General features: G+C 43.9%; 1 long non-coding RNA gene across 1 annotated transcript in view; it reads right to left on the bottom strand.

Annotated features, from left to right (window-relative positions):
- Positions 1–18,706, bottom strand: part of LOC132006467 (uncharacterized) — a 76,639-nt gene extending 57,933 nt beyond the window's left edge. The window contains exon 1 of the long non-coding RNA XR_009401106.1: positions 18,587–18,706. This is a non-coding gene — a long non-coding RNA (uncharacterized LOC132006467). The remainder of the gene's footprint in view (positions 1–18,586) is intronic.
- Between the last annotated feature and the right edge of the window lie 2,312 nt (positions 18,707–21,018).

The raw sequence follows: 21,018 nt of genomic DNA, 5'->3' as shown, positions 1-21,018 counted from the left end.
TGAAAGGAAGAGCGATGTTATACAGTAGCAGTCACCTTACAGGAAATACAATGGCACTAAATTTATATCTTTCAATAGTTACTCTGAATGTAAATAGGTTAAATATGCCAATCAAAAGACAGAGCAGGGCTTCCAGGACTCACATAATTGCACCACAAAGCACTTAGTTCAATGCCTTATGCATTAAAGGCATTGAATTAAAAAAAAAAATGACCCATCCATAGCTGTCTGCAAGAAATTCATTTTACACCCAAAGACACCTCCAGATTTAAAGGGAGTGGGTGGAAAACAATTTACCATGCTAATGGACATCAAAAGACACCTGGGTTGGCAATTGTTATATCAGAAAAATTTGATTTTATGCCAAAGACTATAATAAGAGATGAGGAAGGACACTGTATCATACTCAAAGGGTCTGTCCAACAAGAAGATCTAACAATTTTAAATATCTATGTCCCTAACAAAAGAGAAGCCAATTATATAAACCAATTAATAACAAAACCAAAGAAACACATCAACACTAATACAATAATAGTAAGGGACTTTAACAGCCCCCTCACCGAAATGAAAAGATCATCTAAACAAAAGTTCAACAAGGAAAAAAAAAGCTTTAAATGACACACTGGACCAGAGGGACATCATAGATATATTTAGAACATTCCATCCCAAAAAACAGAATACATATTCTTCTCCAGTGCACATGGAACGTTCTCCAGAATAAATCACATCCTGGGGCATAAATCAGGTCTCAACTGGTACCAAAAGACTGGGATTGTTCCCTGAATATTTTGAGACCACAATGCTCTGAAACTAGAACTCAACCACAAGAGGAAAGTTGGAAAGAACTCAAATACATGGAAGCTAAAGAGTGTCCTACTAAAGAATGAATGGGTCAACCAGGAAATTAAAAAAGAATTTTAAAAATTCATAGAAACAAATGAAAATGAAAGCACAACTTTTCAAAAATTATTGGGACACAGCAAAGGCAGTCCTGAGAGGAACGTATTCAGTGATACAAGGCCTTCTCATGAAACAAAAAAGGTCTCAAGTGCACAACCTAACCCTACACCTAAAAGAGCTGGAGAAAGAACAGCAAAGAAACCTAAACCTAAATGCAGCAGGACAAAGCATAAAGATCACAGCAGAAATCAATGAAATAGAAACCAAAAGAACAGAACAGATCAATGAAACTAGGAGTTGGTTCTTTGAAAGAATTAATTAAGATTGATAAACCCCTGGCCAGACTTATCAAAAAGAAAAGAGAAAGGACCCAAATAAATAAAATTGTGAATGAAAGAGGAGAGATCACAACCAACACCAAAGAAATATAATTATAAGAACATATTAGATGAACTCTACACCAGCAAATTTAACAATCTGGAAGAAATGGATGCATTCCTAGAGACATAAAAACTACCAACACTAACCCAAGAAGAAATAGAAAACCTGAACAGACCCATAACCAGTAAGGATATTGAAGCAGTCATAAAAAATCTCCAAGCAAACAAGAGCCTAGGGCCAGACAGCTTCCCAGGGGAATTCTACCAAACATTTATTTGTTTTTGTGGGGTTTTTTTTGAAGATTTTTATTTATTTATTTGTTAGGGGGAGAGAGAGAGAGAGCACGAGGACAGGCAGGCGGAATTGTAGGCAGAGGCAGAGGGAGAAGCAGGCTCCCCGCCAAGCAAGGAGCCCGATGTGGGACTCCATCCCAGGACGCTGGGATCATGACCTGAGCCGGAGGCAGCCGCCCAACTAACTGAGCCACCCAGGCATCCCACTCTACCAAACATTTAAAGAAAAATGAATACCTATTCTCCTGAAACTGTTCCAAAAAATTGAAATGGCTGAAAACTTCCAAACTCATTTCATGAGGCCAGCATCACCTTGATCCCAAAACCAGACAAAGACCCCTTCAAAAAGGAGAATTATAGACCAATATCCTTGATGAACACAGATGCAAAAATTCTCACCAAAATATTAGCCAATAGGATCCAATAGTCCATTAAAAGGATTATTTACCACAACCAAGTGGGATTTATTCCTGGGCTACAAGGTTGGTTCAACATCTACAAGTCAAACAATGTGTTATAATACATTAATAAAAGAAATAATAAGGACTATATGATACTCTCAATAGATGCTAAAAAAGCATTTGACAAAGTACAGCATCCTTTCTTGATCAAAACTCTTTGCATTGTAGGGATAGAGGACACATACCTCAATATCATCAAAGCCATCTATAAAAAACCCTCAGTGAATATCATTCTCAATGGGGAAAAACTTAGAGCTCCTCCCCTAAGGTCAGGAACATGACAGGGCTGTCCACGATCACCACTGCTATTCAACACAGTACTAGAAGTCCTAGCCTCAGCAATAAGACAACAAAAAGAAATTAAAGGCATCTGAATTGCCAAAGAAGAAGTCAACCTCTCACTCTTTGCAGATGATATGATACTTTCTGTGGAAAACCCAAAAGACTCCACTCCAAAACTGCTAGAACTCACATAGGAATTCAGTAAAGTGTTAGGATATAAAATCAATGCACAGAAATCAGTTGTATTTTTATACACCAACAGCAAGACAGAAGAAAGAAAAATAAAGGACTCAATCCCATTTACAACTGCACCCATAACCATAAGATACCTAGGAATAAACCTAACCAATGAGGCAAAAAATCTGTACTCAGAAAACTATAAAGTACTCATGAAAGAAACTGAGGAAGACACAAAGAAATGGAAAATAGTTCTATGCTCATGAATTGGAAAAACAAATATTATGAAAATGTCTATGCTACCTAAAGCAATCTACACATTTAATGCAATCCCAATCAAAATACCATCCATTTTTTTTCTAGGAAATGGAACAAATAATCCTAAAATTTATAGGGAACCAGAAAAGACCTCCAATAGCCAGAGGAATGTTGAAAAAGAAAGCCAAAGTTGGTGGCATAACAATTCCAGACTTCAAGCTCTATTATAAAGCTGTCATCATCAAGGCAGTACGGTACTGGCACAAAAACAGACATATAGATCAATGGAACAGAAGAGAGAGCCCAGAAATAGACCCTCAACTCTATGGTCAACTAATCTTTGACAAAGCAGGAAAGAATGTCCAATGGAAAAAAGACAGTCTCTTCAACAAAGGGTGTTGGAACAATTGGACAGTCACATGCAGAAGAATGAAATTGGACCATTTACTTATACCACACACAAAAACACACTCCAAATGGATGAAAGACCTCAATGTGAGACAGGAATCCATCAAAATCCTTGAGGAGAACACAAGTAGCAACTTCTTCGACCTCAGTCACAGCATCTTCTTCCTAGAAACATTGCCAAAAGCAAGGCAAAAATGAACTATTGGGACTTCATCAAGATCAAAAGTTTCTGCACAGCAAAAGAAACAGTCAACAAAACCAAAGACAATCAGCAGAAAGGGAGAGGATATTTGCAGATGACATATCAGATAAAGAGCTAGTACCCAAAATCTATGAAGAACTTATCAAACTCAGCACCCAAAGAACAAATAATTTAACCAAGAAATGGGCAGAAGACATGAACAGACATTTCTGCAAAGAAGACATCCAAATGGCTAAAAGACACATGAAAAAGTGCTCAGCATCACTCAGCATCAGCAAAATACAAATCAAACCACAATGAGATATCACCTCACACCAGTCAGAATGGCTAAAATTAACAAGTCAGGAAATGACAAATGCTGGCAAGGATGTGGAGAAAGGGGCACCCTCCTACACTGTTGATGGGAATGCAAGCTGGTGCAGCCACTCTGGAAAACAGTATGGAGGTTCCTCAAAAAGTTGAAAAGAGAGCTACCCTAGGACCCAGCAACTGAACTACACAGTGTATTCACCCTAAAGATACAAACGTCGTGATCCAAAGGCAGACATGCACCTGAATGTTTATAGCAGCAATGTCCACAACAGCCAAACTATGGAAGAAAGACCCTAGATGTCCATCAATCGATGAATGGATAAAGAAGTTTTACATATATATATATGTATATACATATATATATAGTATTCTATATTATATATTATTATATATATTATAGTATATATATAGTATTCTATATAATATGGAATACTATGCAGCCATCAAAAAATGAAATCTTCCATTTGCAATGACGTAGATGGAACTAGAGGGTACTATGCTAAGCAAAATAAGTCAATCATTGAAAGACAATTATAATATGATCTCTCTGATATGAGGAAGTTGAGAGGCAGGGCAGAGGTCATGGGGGGAAGGGAGGAAAAATATGAAACAAGATGGGACTAGGGAGGGAGACAAACCATAAGAGACTCTTAATTTCAGGAAATAAACTGAGGGTTGCTGGAGGGGAAGGGCAGTTGGAGGGATAGGGTGGCTGTGTTGTGGACATTGGGGAGGGTATGTGCTATGGTTAGTGCCGTGAATTGTATAAGACTGGATTCACAGATCTGTACCCCTGAAGCAAATAATACATTATATGTTGAAAAAAGAAAAAGAATACAATTTCCATTGATTTACTACTCCCATCTCTCATGCAAAAGTCAGGATCAAAATTTGTGCCCATTATTGAAGCCACCCTAAGTAGCAAACTGAATATGTGAGGAGGCACATTTACCCCGTGGACTTTCAAATGTCAATGCACTTGCCGAGAGAGCCAAGAATCCTGAGATGTTTTGCCATTGTCCCCATAGACTCAATTTAATTCTCAAAAGGCATTGCCCCCCCTCTCTTGTACCTTACAAGGAGTCCCACTAAAAGAATAAATTGAATTATCATTTTCAGTTAGTATATTGAACACTTAATGCAAAGCAAATGAAATCATTGCAAGAATAGGTCCTTTTTTAAAAAAATTTATTTACTTGAGAGAATGCAAGGTGGGGGTGGGGGGTGGAAAGAGGGAGAAGCAGAAAAACCCCACACGGGGCTCAACCCCAGGACCCTGAGATCATGACATGAGCTCAAGGCAGACATTTAAACAACCGAGCCATCCAGGCAGCCCATGACTACTTCCTTCTAAAAAATGTTTAAATGGGGGGAAAGGATTTAATGATTCTGTCTAGGTAGCAACATTTGATTTTACTGAAATTCAGGAAAGATTTTTATAGTTCTTTATCTGGTGAAATATTCACAGATAAGATAGATGATGGATATATAAGACGCCTTCCTCTCCACTGCCCTCTCCCCAAATTTGGGTAATGGCTGAAGCGAACCATCTCAGAAAGGCTTTGCCCTCTGAAGTGTGGGTGTCCCTGCCATCCTGGAAACCAAAGGAACGCACAGGGGCCTCGGCAGAAACAGACCTTGAGTGGAAAAGCAGCTCTCAGAAATGAGATGAGGCAAGGGAAAAAAATTTAGCACTGCATGTCTTGCTGATGAATCCTGGCAAAGCAGATCAGTGGCTGGCAAGAACAGTCTCAAATGAGAGTTAATAAAACACAGAATATACATTGCCCATTTACATTTATTGCACATTAAACTTCCTCACATACAAAAGATAATGACAGATGCAAAGCAAATGCTGAATACGGCAGGTCTGTCAGCAGGGAATGGACCAGGCGCCAGCTCCCCAGAGTAGACCCAACAGGCAACTCTTCAGGGAGGCGGGCGTCCACGGGACCAGGGAGGGAACGGAGTCAGGGCCTCTGGGGCTGCACTGAAATGGACATCTTCCTAAAATAGGAACTTAAGCCTCCTGTGCGCCTGCCTTCCTGGCTACCATGGTACATGGGCCAGCCCCCAGGAACGGAGTGCCCTGCCCATCACTTAGGTCTCAAGTAGATGCCAGATGGTCCACACAGTGTGATTTGGCCTTTTTTTTGGAACATCTTCTGCAAAATTTTCCATCTAGACCACGTTATCTATTGTATCCAAGTTCCCTGAGCCCCAGAAAGGGCAGCAGAGCCAGTACTCAGGCAAAGCACATGGGAAGGGTTTATGCTGTGAGGCAGCCCAGCGCATGCCCCGGAGAACCCGCTGTGAAGAGGGTTCTCATGTAAGTCCTTGTGACACCTCGGCTCCTGTCTAGTGCTGTTGGCAGAGTGACTGTCTTCTTGACAGTTCAGACACCCTTTCTCTGGCCGCTTTCCTCCAGCTTTGCTACCAGTGTCCGAACACCACCTATTCTGATGAGACCCTGATTTTTCTCAAGAGAACAGACACATTCCAGATGTGTTTGTGATGCTGAGCTGGTGGACGGGTAGATGCTACTGAGCCAACTTTAAGCCCCGTGACGTAACACCGTCCAAGGTTTGCACTCCAGGGCCAGAACAAGCAAGGGAAAAAGCCATGAAAGCCCTCAGGCAAACCTCTCAGCTCTCTCTCTCTCTCTCTCTGCATCTGCAAAGAGCAGCGATGCAGGTGTTCCCACGGGGGCCCTGTTAACTCAGTCCTGCTCAGTTGGAACCAGGGGGATCCACTTTCCTCCTGGACTGCGTCCCCCTGGGGCAACGCCTGCTGGAGTCACGTTGCCATCTCCGACACTCTGAGACGCTTGCAAGCTTCTGCACAGCTGGGAGCCGAGCTGCAGCCTCCTTAGCACAGCTGAAGAGAACAAAAGCTTCCAGGGGCTGGGAGGTAATGAGTCCCCATCGCTCTCACCCCCTCCATCTGCACCCGTCGCACCCCCCTTTCCTCAGACAAGTCCAAAATCGCCCAGAACCTCCACTCACCCCCCCACCCGGGGCCTTTATTTATTTATTTCCTCACGGAGGCTGATGGCGTTGCTTCCCTTGCTTTTCAGAAGCTAAAATGCTTTGGCAGCCAAGAATGAAAGTGTTTGTCTTAATTCTGCCCTCTCGGCAGGAGCTGGTGCAGAAAATGGCTTGCCTGTTTCCTGTGCTGCCGCCGCTGCCACTGTAGTGGTGGCAAAGATAAACAGCCCATCAGTGCGGAGCTGAAAAGAAATATAGAAAAGGGGATGGGAGTAGTTTAATTACTTTGAATGGCTTTTTGTGTTCTGTGTGATTGCTTCCTATGATACAGTAGTTTCTCATTCTCCATGCAAGCTCCGTGTTTCTATTCATAAGAATAAGATTGAAGCAGGAAATTGGCTTTCAAGAGGAGAAGAGAGAGGGCGGAGAGGTGGGCCGTTTCCATCAGGGGAAAGCCAGCGGTGGAGGGTTCCCACAGTGGCTGAACTCAGCCAGGAGCTGGGCCAACTCAGCTTGCCCTGCCTTGGGGAATGCAGATGACCTGGTCCCAGCCAGAGTTACACCCTGAAGCAAAGATGGGGTCTCATGGAGCTTAGGACAGGTCAGAGCAGGGTTGAGGAAGGTATGGGAACAAAGCCAGAATCATTCTAGGGCTTCAGGCTGGGGCCATCTGGGCCTTCTTCCTATCTGAAAAAGTAGAGATAGTGTGTGTGTGTGTGTGTGTGTGTGTGTGTGTGTGTGTATGCGTGTGTTTGTGTACACGTGTATACACACGCACATATATGTATTCATCTCCAATTCCATTCAAGTTATCTACCCTGGGAGAGATTTTAGGCTCTGCACTGGAACCAAGGAGAATGCTGCTTCTTCCCTCCTAGCTACCCTTGCATAGTCTCCATTTCCACCAACTAAGAGCTCGTGGTTTATAATAAGTAAAGTCACCTTTCGATATGACATAACTGTAGGATCAAAAGAGATACCACTAGGGCCATTAGTCACTGACTAAGAATCAAGAGCTCTTACCCCAAAGACAACTCTTTGTCAAATCCCCGGTTTTTTCTGTGTAAATTGAATAGCCTTGTAAAACGACAAAAATAACTTGAATACACCAGAGGAGTTTCCTATTAAAGGAAGTCCTGTGATAAATCCTTTTGTAATACAAATAATATATGCTGCTGTAAATTCTACTTTTATGTACTGGATTTTCTTAAATTACAGTAAATCTGTACTAGGGACATTTGAGTTAGGGACTGAGATTTACAAGCCCATCCAGAAAACTGAGTGCCCCTTGTGTGCAAGGCATTCTTCAACCAGAGGGTGAAGTTTGGAAAGGAGGAATTAATGGCATCTCTACTCCTGAGTCTGGAGTCTTAAGAGGGGTAGAACCATCAGGTGCTTGGAACATTCCCTCAGACTGGCAGTTTGAAGAGCCACAGGAGGCAGGCCTGCAGATATCCCTACAGTCTTCAAGGTAATAATCAGATGACAACATCCACCATTGTTGTTACAAGATTCCCATAAACATAGAGATAAGAAGTTTGGGGAATAAACTGAGACTCACATGCTTCCAATGGAAAGAGCAGATACCAAGCCTTGAAATGCTATGTTATGTACTCTTGAATGCAAAGGGAGTCAATGTTTGCTTCACATTCAGAATCCCAAACAGCCTGGGCAAAGGCAAGGACCAGCTAAAGCCAGCCACCCTCAGTGGAGAACTAGAGAGAGTTCACCAGGGGAGACCTCTTGGCAACAATGTAACACAGACACGCTGCTCACGGTTTCCAGAAGAAATGTGTCCAAGAGGGCACTGCAGGAAGCAGAACAGGAAAAACACTGAAAACAGGTTACAAACTATAAAACAAAACAGAACAACAAAACAAGGAAGGGAACCAGAAACCGTGGGAGGAGAGAAGTGACACAAAATGATCAATAGGCAGCAATGAGGTGACCTGGACGAGCCATCTTCGGTGGTGCTTTCCACCCTGCTGTTCCCCGCACTCTCCTCCCTAAAGGCTCCTGCCTTTACTCCCCCTTTGCCGGGTGCCCTTGAGCTAATCCCAGCACAAGTTTTATGTCCTGTCGCATTGACAGTCATTTTCTTTTTTTTTTTTTTAATTTTATTTATTTATTTATTTGACAGACAGAGATTACAAGTAGGCAAGAGAGGTAGGCAGGGAGAGAGAGGAGGAAGCAGGCTCTCCTCGGAGCAGAGAGCCTGATGTGGGGCTCAGTCCCAAGATCCTGGGATCATGGCTCGAGCCGAAAGCAGAGGCTTTAAGCCACTGAGCCCCCCAGGTGCCTTTGACATCATTTTCAATCCCATGCTCTCCTCCTGGAAGCAAGGGCTGAAGAGCAGGGTGGACATGACGGAGTTGTAGCCTCTGTGCAAAAAGTGGGTTCAGAATCACAGCTGCAGCCCGAGCTAACACCTAAGAGCTACAGATAGTGGAAAAGATCCCTCTGTCCAAAGTCATCTTCCCCTTAGGGCAGTCAGGATTTCCACAGTTCCACTTTTTCTATAATTGTCATAAGAGGAGGAAAGAGGAAAAAACACAAACTTGGGGTTCTGGGTATCTCAGCTGAAAACAGGGCTTCCTGTTAGTGTTACCATCAGGGTCCCAAGGTCAGAGTATGGTACCAGAATGGGAAGTCTGGATGTAGGAGCCATGTAGCAAGTTCATAGAACTAAGGGAAAGAGCAAGCCTCTTGTTTTATTGTATCCCATTCCTGGGATACAATAAAACAAGATGAAACCAGAGAGGGAGACAAACCATAATCTCAGGAAACAAACTGAGGGTTGCTGGAGGGGCAGGGGTGGGAGGGATGGGGTGGCTGCGTGATGGACACTGGGGAGGGTCTGTGCTATGGTGAGCGCTGTGAACCGTGTAAGACTGATGAATCACAGACCTGTACCTCTGAAACAAATAATATACTATATGTTAATTAAGAAAGAAAGATAGTTAGTTACAAGAAGTACAGCCCAGGGGCGCCTGGGTGGCTCAGTCGGTAAAGTGTCTGCCTTCGGCTTAGGTCATGATCCCAGGGTCCTGGGATCCAGTCCGGTGTTGGGCAGTCTACCCCTCCCCCTACCCAAACCCCGCTTGTGCTCTCTCATTAGCTTGCTCTCACTCTATCTCAGATAAATAAATAAAATAAAAAACAAAATAAACAAAGTAGAGCCCATCAGAGTCACAGGGATGCATCTGGTGGCCAGAGGCAGACAGGAAGTAGCACCAAGCCCCTGCCTGCGTGCTTGGCAAGAGCACAACCAGGCACACCTTTCATCAGAATGGGGAGACGTGATGGGGAATGGAAAAGTACTGAAGGAAAGAATAGCCTACTTTACAGTTTTACTCTTGATATTTTTTGACTGAACTTTTAACCACATGTGGATAATATGAAAAAACAAGAGTTGTCCATTTGACCTTAGGCAAGACTTTGCAAAGAATGTTGGTCTGAGTGCCCAGTTCTAATCCAGACCTGTTATACATGTTTAAATGGTCTTCACTCTTATTATCTAAACTGATGGATTTTGCCAGGCATCTCTGTTACAGCTGTATGACTTATAAAGATTATATTTACCTTTTCTCCTTATAACAACCTAATTAGACCAAACTGGCAGCATGCAATCCAGGTTTCTCTTTAACTATAATATGACCTGACTTCTTTAAGCCTGACTTTCTTCAGCCTACAGTAAGGGTGGCCTCTAACATTTTCTGATTCCATAATTGCTTTTGCCCTTTACTATATGTTATTCTAGACTAATTTAGTCCAATCTAGGTGAAGGAAACAAACATCCAGAGCAAAGGCCTGAATCACTAAATAAATAATCCAAATATTTCTCTCCTAGTGGGATAACTTGAAGAAAAAGTTTCACAAACCAACTGGAGGTCCAAGGTCTTGGGGTGTCAGTTGCCTGGAAATGCAAAGACTGGAGAGGGAACATGATCTCAAACGATAAAATCTTCCATAATACAAGTAAGGTGAAAACAGATTTATTTGCCAAATCTCAAAATACTAGTATGAGAGGACACCCTTTGAAACTCTATAGGGGAAGCTATTCACCCAAAGAGTAATAAACGTACCAATGCATTACACCAGCAGGTGGTACAGGATGGAAAGAGATGTATAAATGGCTTCCCACATGGTTTGAGAAGGTCTTACAAATGGCCAAGTCATCACAGGGTAGAGCATTACAGAGGACCGGAAACATGTAAGATTGACATCTGGGAAAACAATAAAGCTGTCCCTCATCCCTAAGGTCCTTCTGAGTCATATTAAAAGTTCTACTTCTGGAAGGGCAGTGAATGTTTTGTCTTAGTAAAATGGAAGGAGCCTCCTAACAAGGGAGGGAAGAAGGTACTCGGGACTAAGAGCTAGCCAACAGGCTATCCACTGACGAGACAGCACTGATGTTAGCCACTGAGGCCAACTATGTCGTCATATGCTTATCTGTCTTTGAGGGGAAGATCGACACATACTAAACTCTAACTTGGGTCGTATTTTGCGCTGGCTCTAAGAGGAAATAACGATGGGAGTCTCAATTATTTATTTCAGCTGTTGAAGTGAATGAACTCATAGTTTCTCATCACGAATGGTTGGGGGAAGGGGGGTCATCTAATCTTCAGGGCCACAGTCCCCTGGGCCAGGGGCGAGCGGAAGATGCCAACCCTACACTATGGGAAAATAAAGCAAAGAACTCAGCTGTCATTTTCTGAGATGTGTGTCTCATCCCAGCCCTCTGGACGAGCTGATGTTCTTAGGTTGAAAACATGTTAATGGGTGCTCTGCCTAGGTAAGGATTTTCGAAACAGGCCCTGAGAGCATTTACTTTTCTCCTTGCATTTGTAATCAGCCTGTCATTTCATTATCTGCATTCTGTGTTGGGTGTTTGGGATCATTAGGCAAAACCTAGCTATTGCTGCATATTACTCAGTACGTTTGCTCTAATAAGCTTTCGTAAATAAAACCCGAAGAGATGAAAAAGGCCAGTGTCTGATTACATGCAACCAATTTGGTCTCATTAGGTTCTTATAAGGAGAAAAAGTAAATATAATCTTTATAAATCATACAGCTATAACAGAGATGCCTGGCAAAATTCATTAGTTAAGATAATAAGAGTGAAGACCATTTAAATGTGCGTAACAGTTTGGTTTATGAAGCTGTTAAGTACTATTTCATCCATTATAAACTTTTACAAAGCTCAAAGATGTAATCAGGCAGAGGAAATCATATATTCTTACATGATTCCCTAAGGTTTGGGTTTAAAAAGTTGCAATTAAAACAATGATAAAAACTAATGCTTGTCTTGAATCTTTCAATTCAAAGACCCCTGAGTAGACTCATGAAACATTAATTTATTTTCCCTAGATGTTCAAAGTTTGTTCAACCTATTTTACAGAGGGTACCGTTGAGGCACAAACAGATCAAATGATAAACAAAAAACCAAACACACCACAAAACTGAGAGTGAAGAGAATAAACCCTAAGGTTATTGCTTCTCAAGCCAATATAAAGCCAGAATTATCATTTTAAAACAAACAAAGATGAAAGCTGCTTTTATCAGCTTGTCCCTAAGCAAAGTGTTTTGATTTAATTCTTGGATAGCAAGTAAGGCAAGGGTTGATCAGTGATACTTGAATATTATTGCTTCCCAAATGAGGAATTTGCTCAGGAAAATAATAAAACAATCGCTAGTTAGGAAAAAACTTACAGTTGGACAACTGCCTTAACTCTGTGACCTTGAGCAAAGTCACAGAGTGGAGCCAGTATTGTCTTACATAAATTAAGGAAAGCAACACTGTGAGGAAGAAATGAAATGATTAACATTAGGGGGGAAAAGTCCTTACAAACTTTTTCATGCTGCACATGTTACCTATTTTCCCTGTATCTCTTCCTCCTATTCATTATATGCTATGATGTTTTAAGAATTAGCTCTTTAAAAAAGAAAAAGGAAAAAAAATTAGCTCTTATCTCTAGAAACTATTACTGCTGCTGCTGCTGCTGCTGCTGCTATTATTTTACAAATACCCTTAATACTGCCCTCAAGGCTTTGCGGATTGGGTCAGTAGGATGTCCCCATCTCAGCACTGGGGAAACTGAGGCAACCCTAATGAGTGAGCTCTTCATCTCACCCTTCAGCCTCACCACCTCTAACTAGAGTCAAAACTATCATTCTTACACTTGGCCCAAACCCATCAGCCCTGGAGGAAACAGGTTCTCTAGACTACCAGAAAGAATGGAATGAGAGAAGCAGCAACTGGCTTCCCTCCCATTCCCTTTCGCATTTCAGCCAGTTTGCCATCTTCCTGGCCATAGGGACTGCCAAGCTGCTCCCTTCAGCCCCAACCCCACACCTCACCCAATGCCTCCCCAGGCTGCCAGGAACCCCTATGCCCTGGCACAGCGTGGATGTCAGCAGCAGCATGGAAGGGAAAATGGGAGGATTGGGGCAGGAGTAGCAAGACCAGGAAAGGCAGGTACTATCCTAGGCTCTCAAATGAATGCTCTCTGCGCTTGATCTGTGCCTACACAGCAAAGGAAGTCAGAGAAACGCTGATTTTAAATAAATCATTTGAGGTTCAACAATATACAGTGTCCTTGGACAGAACGGAGGAGGTGTGCCTAGGAAGAGCAGGCTGTGATGTTAGGAGCTCCGGGCTGGCATGGGGGAAGTTGAATTTTACTTTTTTTTTTTCTTCTCTTTTTTTTCTTCTCCATCATAAATAGCAGGGACGCGGCCAACCCAAGCGCAGCGCCACTTACAATAGATACAACAGTGCCACCTAGAGGCCAAGCAGCAATTGTCCTCTCAACCCGCGAGAGGCCAGGACGGAAACCAAGATCACAGGCCACCAGCACGGCAGAACTGAAGCTGCCGCGTCACCACACGACCGGGCCTGATGGCTGCTTCACGAGCAATCCACACCCAACACTTGGCGGAACTGCTTGCAAAGCCAAGCATAGGAGGGCTGTCTTTGCTGACATTAGGCAGGTCAAGGCCACTTCTCTGGCGTGTAGTTCCAAAACATAAAAGGAGGAAGGACCTTCTGGATTATAGCCTCAGAGCCTCCATCTCCACCCCTCACCAAAATGCAAATTTCCTTGAGTTTTTCCTTCCTGTGTCCTATTCTTTGCATGTTAAGATAATTCATGCAAATTTTATGCATTTTGCTCAGAGGCATCTAATTAGACAGATTAGCTCGTGGACTCAGTAACCTTCTATTTTATTCTTCTGAAAAAGAAGGTTATGTCAGTTAGGAACCTCTCACTCTTAATAGGCATCAGGCACAGAGTGTGCCTATGTATGAGCAAGAGCTCACTGGGCTCTGTGGGTGTGGAAAACATAAACACCTGCATTTTGTGTGTGTATCTCCCTATGTTTGCATTTGGGGGCTTGGTATGGCTTCACATCCCAAGTCCAGCAAGGGTACATGGGCACCAGTGCAATCAACCTTTCCACAAGAAAAAGGGAAACGAAAAGTTAGCTCACAGAGGTCCAAGAAGTCTGAACATCCGATTGGCATCATAGCTGAACAAAGGAAATGCAAGAGAAAAAAACATATATATACTTCCTCCTTTGTTCTGAAAATGGATTGCAATTCTTGTTGGCATACTGCCAGGCTACATTCCAGAAGAAAAGAAAACTCACTTACCAGGGGAAGATAAACTAGAGACGCTAACAAGCTCTCAAATTGACAAAAGCATTGTGGGTTGCCATGGAAAGCGATCTTTTAAACTGTGAGGGTCATTATCCCCTGCCTCTAAAAATCTACCAGGTGTACCAGCCTAGGATCTAATTAGATGAACCAGATTCCTCAGAGCAGCATCTGGGATGACTTCCTGACACTCTTCCTTCCGTGAAGAGTCAGCCAAGTCCCAAGAGCCATCCAGATGTGTGTTTCAGTCAACCGCTATATAATGCTCCCTGAAACAGACACCAGCTCTCCCAAAACACAGCCATCCGTAAAGGTTTTGGGTCAAAGAGGGACAACACAAATACCTGCCTGTACCATTTGATCGGGGCCAGTTAGCAGCGGGGACAGTGGCAAGGCAAAGAAGTCAGCTTGCCTAAGAAGAACTGTCATTATTCAATTCTAGCCAGTTGTCGCCTTAAGGAAAGGCAGGCACAGTTTCGCTGGGTTGTTTTCAAGAAAAGCCTGACATCTAAATGTGTATGTGAAATCTCACGATTTTTTTTTCTTTAGGCTCCCTGCTGAGCAGAGAGCCCGATGCGGGACTCCATCCCAGGACACTGAGATCATGACCTGAGCCGAAGGCAGCGGCTCAGCCCACTAAGCCACGCAGGCGCCCCAAATCTCACGATTTTTAAAGGTTGGCAGCAACTCAGAAAAATTTAAAACCTTGTGCAAGGCCAAACAAAATATGGCCAAAGGCCTGATTTGACCCGGAGAATAATAGCATGACCCCAGCCTCAGGTCATTCACAGCCCTTGAAAATCTGTGTTCAAACCACACCCAGTGGTTCCACCTCTGATGCATATCTAGGGCAGAAACTTTCACACTTCTGCTTTGTCTATCCTCTTCTCACTTTTCTGAGTTGGTCTTTTCCTCCAGTGTCTGCTTGTCAAAATCCAATATCAGGGGCCAACTCAAATGTCAATTTGTTTGTGAAGTCAGCCGGAATCACTTTAGTCAAAATTAATCATTACTGTAACACTTGGTTTTTATCTCTGTGCTTGTACTTAGTGGAGTCTGCCTCCCAGTAGGGGGGAAGCAGTGTTGGAATGAGTCCCAGCAGGGGGTCCCTGAAACCTAGTAATGTAGCCAATACTCTCTCTCTCTCTCTCTCTCTGCCCAGTGCCCACCATGGAGCCTATGCTGACAGTTGCTTCAAATTTACATTTGAGTAAGTTACTAAGTGGGAAGTAGGCACAAAATTCATTGGCTAAAATACTCCCACACTTAACTTCAATCCCAGCCTTGCAGTAAACATGTCAGGTGTGTGTTTGGTATGGCTTGGTATGGCAGTGCCCAGGTCTATATAATGATGATTCAGACAACAGCTATTTGAATAAGGTGCATCTCCCTGCCAGACCCCAGGGGTATGTTACTACTATCAAGCTATATTTTGACTTCCTAGAGGACAGGTTTCGTTCCCCCTCCCGCCACCCCCTCCCACTCCAGTGTTTTCATTCTGTAGACCTACCACACTCTCTGGCACAGAGAAGGGATTCGATAAAATGCTTGTGGAGTTTAATCATCATCAAAACAAGTCTATAATGAACACCCACCTCATGCAAAGAACAGCATGCTCTGGGTAGTGATGTGGTAAAACGCCCTGGGGTGGCTACAATCTGGTTGGAAAGCAAAACATATTTAAATGGGCGAAAAAAAATGTAGTTGCGCCATCAACACACGGTATATGCTGAAAAGTGTTTTTTGAGTTCCAGGTCTGTATGTCTCTTGCTAAGTGCTGGGCATCCAAAGAGCACCCCACCCACGCACTCACCCACCTCATGGAGACCAGGTATCATACAGGGGAGTTTGAAATAGAAAGAACATTGTACTCTGAGCAAGTCAGAAAAAGTGCCACTCGAAATCCCAGGAAGCAGGAAACTAACAAAAGTTTTAGATGGAAATTGGTGTCCTATTGTTTTAACATTAGGATGTTAATGGGGGAGGGTGTTGAATAAATTGAAATGTTGCTAAAGGAAAATATTCAAAACTAAGCTATCTCCTAGATCCCCTTGGGCTTTCTGGGACCTATGTATGTAAAATTCCCTCTCAGTCAACCTTGGGATCACACCCAGTTAAGAACTACACTGAAGCTCCCAGGAAGTGGATGCTGAGCTCTGAGGGGTAGGAGAACTCTGCTGCGGCCACAGTGACCCCTGACTCTGACTGCCTCTGGGAACCCCTGAACTGATGGGAAGAGATACAGTGAGACTGTCCCTCTTCTACCCTAGCATCACCGCATTCCTGCCTTTCATGTCTCCCAAACACGACTCCCTGTCTGTCTCAGTCGGTGCGGGGGGCTATCACAAAAAAACACTATCAACTGGGTGGTTTACAAACAACAGAATTTTTTTTCTTATAGTCTGGAGCTTGGGGTCAAGTTCAAGGGGACGGCAGATTCCATGTCTGGTGAGGACAGCTTTCCGCAATGATGGCCATCACAGGGCAAAAGGGACAAGCTAGCTCTTTGGGGCCTCTTCTTGTCAGGGCATGAATCCCAGTCATAAGGGATCTGCCCTTATGATGCAACATCTCCTAAAGGCCCCACCTCCTAACGCCATCACCTTGGGGGTGACAGTTTCAACAAAGGAATGTGGGAGAGACTCAAGCATCAGATCCCAGCAGTGTAGAAACTCCCTATGCCCTCATGGATCTCCTCCGTCCATGCCCACACTTCACGACCCATGCATCACTTCCCGGCTGTGGGTAGCCAGAGAGAATAACGGTGACCACTGTCCACCCTTTCTTTTGGCCCCAACTTCAATCTGGCCAATTGGTCTAGAAAAGCAGTGACAAAAGGAGAAAGGGCACTGCTTTCAGTGAAAGCTTTCTCTTCCAACTGGGGAAATTAATGTCATGAACTCTAGCTGTGACCCCCTAGCCCACTCTGCAGAGCAATCCATCCATGACCCGGAAGAGGATATAGCTTAAAACTGTCCTGTAATAAAGGGGCGCCTGGGTGGCTCAGTGGGTTAAAGCCACTGCCTTCGGCTCAGGTCATGATCTCAGGGTCCTGGGATCGAACCCCACATCAGGCTCTCTGTTCAACGAGGAGCCTGCTTTCCCCTCTCTCTCTGCCTGCCTCTCTGCCTGCTTGTGATCTCTGTCTGTCAAATAAATAAATAAAATCTTTAAGAAAAAAAAAAAAAAGTCTTGTAAAATGGGAGAAACCCTAGGGAAGGAAATAAGGAAAATCTGGGTGGAAGGGGAGGGAGGGGGAAGAGAGATCAGTATGGCAGGTGAAAATTTAAAATGAAAATTTATTGAAAGACTCTGAGCTGGATCTGGAGCTTAAGATCAGGAACTGCTGGAAATAAACATAAAGAAATGTAGAAAAACGTAGAAAAGAAAAAAAATAGAATCAAATCTCTGCTTTGCAAGCTCATAGTCTGCCAATTTATCCTTTTAAAAAAAAAAAAAAGGCAGAAGGAGATCAGAAGACGGGAGGAAAATAATCAACAGGAAAGTGGAGGTGTCAACCTGAACAGATTTCAAACTGAAACAAAGAATTTATATGATTAGCTACAATTACATGGAGAGATGTAAACAACTTGGGCCAAATGGTACCAGCAACACTCTAGCACTTCACGGTGCCTTATGTATAGCTTAGTCTTTTGATATTTATTGTGCATCCTGCCAGCAAAATTTTTGTCATATCTGATGTGTTTTGCCAAGTCTTTTATTTGGGATGCTTCCTGATTTAAATATTTTTAGCTGCAGTGGTCTTTTAATCATGAGGGTATTGTTTCAAAAAGCAATTATTCTATGTGCATCTAAAAGCAAAATTGAAGCCCAACCCAAATTCATCTGAGATCATCCTGTAAGTGAGGGGCACTGTGGAAAGGGGCAGAAAAGTACCCTTGAGGACTATTCTATGAAGGGATCTCAGATTTCTCTCATAAAATATGGCTACTGGGGTGACCTTTGCTGATGTCTCCCAAAGCTGTTGATTGAAAATGGTAAATTGCAACTTCATCTGTGTTCATCAGAAAATAAGGTCCTTTTGCTCCTCCCACCCCCAAATCCAGACTCTTTGCAATCAGCCAGCCTTCTGAGTGGCCTATAATTTGGATAAGAGGAGTATGAATGGATGACTTTCTAGAAAGAAACATAATGTCTTGCCATGTAATTGCTTTTGTAAGGAAGGAAGCAACGCCGCCCTGGTTTGGAGTTTAGAGGCTTAGGACAAACCTCCTGGAAGGAAAAAGAACTAAAACATCCAGACTTACCTATTCTTGAGCCATCCCCTGGGTGGGAATCTTCCTCCAGAGCCCAACTCTGCAGAGTTAGGAACAAATCCGTTTGGTCCCTGAGGAAGCTGCTGCTGGTTTCCCAGTGACCCTCAGCACCACGGTCCACTGCCACACAAAAATTACAGGAAAGACAGGGTCAAGTTCTTTATGGCAAAGCAGACATACATACAACTGTCAGAGAGCAAAGAAACACCCCTTAAAGCCTTGGCCTTGGCTACAGGGACATCTTGATTTTTCAAGCTCCCATATAGGCATTGGGTAGCTTTCTTCAGAAAATGCTCTTTCTTGTATATTTGAGTTGATCCAATAAAAGCGTGGTTCAGAGAGGAGATGTGTAGCACAACCAACTCGGTCATTTTTACAGCAAATGAATTATGGGCCTGAGAAACAATGAGAAGTCTCTTTTCCGACCATTCCTAGGAGTGTGTTCATTCCAAGCCATTACCACATGTGTCTGTCAGAGGGAATATCTGCATCAGGCTATAATGAGGCACATTAACTTTCTTTTCACAGCAGAGAGTTCTGTGCCCCAGCTCTATGGCAGGTCCAACGCTGTGGTTCGGGGAGCTGCTTTAGATGCAGCTCTTTCTGAAAAGTCCGTGGCCAACCAGCCAGCAGTTATTACAGCAGCTCTTAAAACCACAGGCAAGGAAGGAAAGAGGGAGTCAGCCTAGAAAGTTCCCTCTGGGAGGAGCCCTGCTGCAAGGTGTAGATGGGAGCCGCTGCCTGTGGAGATGGGAGAGAATGTCCCGAGAGCTGCAGCTGGTGCCTGGAGAAAGCGCAGGAGGGCAGCGAAACGAGATGAGGCAGGGAAGCCTGAAGGTCTAACCAGCACCTCTCCTGCCAGCATCTACTCTTTCTGCCTCAGAGTCTACCTCAGACACCAGGGCTGCTTTGCTCTCTCATGATGTCACCCTTGTGCTCCGAAACTCTCCTGGTTCCCACTGCCCTGGCAACCAAATTTCATTCCTACACAGCGTTCTCAAGAGCTGGCAAGACTGGGCACCAGCAAGCCCTTCTCAGAGTGGTGCTTCCACCCTGAGCCAGATACCGTCTGTCTGCCCCTCCAGATCCACACACCACCAGCTTTCATCTGCTCCCAAGGATGCAAGGACAGAGACGTGGGTTGGGCTTGGCCAATAGGGAGAGAGGGGCGGGGCCAGGCAGGGGGTCCAAGGGATGGAGCCAAGAGAAGGCATTTGCAGTGCTGGCTCCTTGGTGCTGAGGTTCCTTCTAACCGTGCCCTCACCTGACCCGCACTGCTCCGTGAGAGGTGGCTTCCTCTACACTACGTTTGCTGGCTCTGGTGACCGACCTGTCCCCTCAGTCCCAGAGGTCAGAGGATAATATCCCATTCCCTCCCTGAACCACCACTGCTCAGGGTTACTGCACTATCATTTGTAAATAACTCATCCTCCTCTTATCCATTTAAATACTCCACCGGTGTCCTGTTGGGATCCCAACTGAAACTCTCTTTCCCTCTTTCTACCTCCTTACAGATGAAAAATTATTGAGGCTAAAAGGAATGGGAACAGGCTCTGAACCCAGTCTAGCTCCAGAATTCTCTCTCGTAGCCCCTGAGCTGTATACCGCCCCACTCACACACTGGGCTAGTATTGCATTGTCGCTTCTCTGCTCCCAACAAAATCCACCTAATCCTCATTATGATATTTCTCTTGTCCCTCCAGGTCCATCAGAAGCTCAGTCTCCAGTAAGCAGAGTGTCTATGCCATCCCCCCGAACACATACACGATCCTTTTGGGATTCACATGCATATTCTTGTTTCCCTGCAGGATGGAAGACTTCCATAAAGACAGAAATCGTGGTTCCATATAATCTCCACTGTCCTAGCTCACAGCAGATACAGTGACCTCACCACTCAGCTGAATAAATGAATGGGAAGGAAGTTCTGCGGCTACTTATGTTGTCATGTAATTTATGAGTTCTTAAAAAAAAAAAATTGAGCAGTGGAAGAAAAGGTGACAAACTCTAAATAAGTAACAGTCATTCAGAAGCAATTCTAGCATTTTCTTTACCAGCAAAGCTCACTAAAGATTCCTATAAAAGTCTCATTGTATACTAACTGCTGCTGGAGAGCCCTTATAGCTTGGTGACCACGAAGCAATTCCTGGAGCTCTACCGCCAAGGTTCACATCCAGGTTCTGTTCCCTGTTAGCTGTCAATCTTAGGAAATGGCAATTTAATCTCCCTGCAGCTCAGTTTTCTCATCTATAAGGTGGGGCTGTGAGTAGTACTGACCCAAGTGGTGCTGTGAGGATGAAATGAATTCATACACTTGGGAGTCAACACGGAACCTGGATGCATTGTGTGCACTATGTATCGGTTATTACTGCCAAATATGCAACATTGACACGGTTATGCTGTCCTGCCAGCCCTCTGTCCTGGAC

Source organism: Mustela nigripes, chromosome 18 (assembly GCF_022355385.1).
Source record: "Mustela nigripes isolate SB6536 chromosome 18, MUSNIG.SB6536, whole genome shotgun sequence".
Taxonomy (NCBI): Eukaryota; Metazoa; Chordata; class Mammalia; order Carnivora; family Mustelidae; genus Mustela; species Mustela nigripes.
Note: the sequence above shows the minus strand (reverse complement) of the source record. Positions and strands in the feature narration are given on the sequence as shown.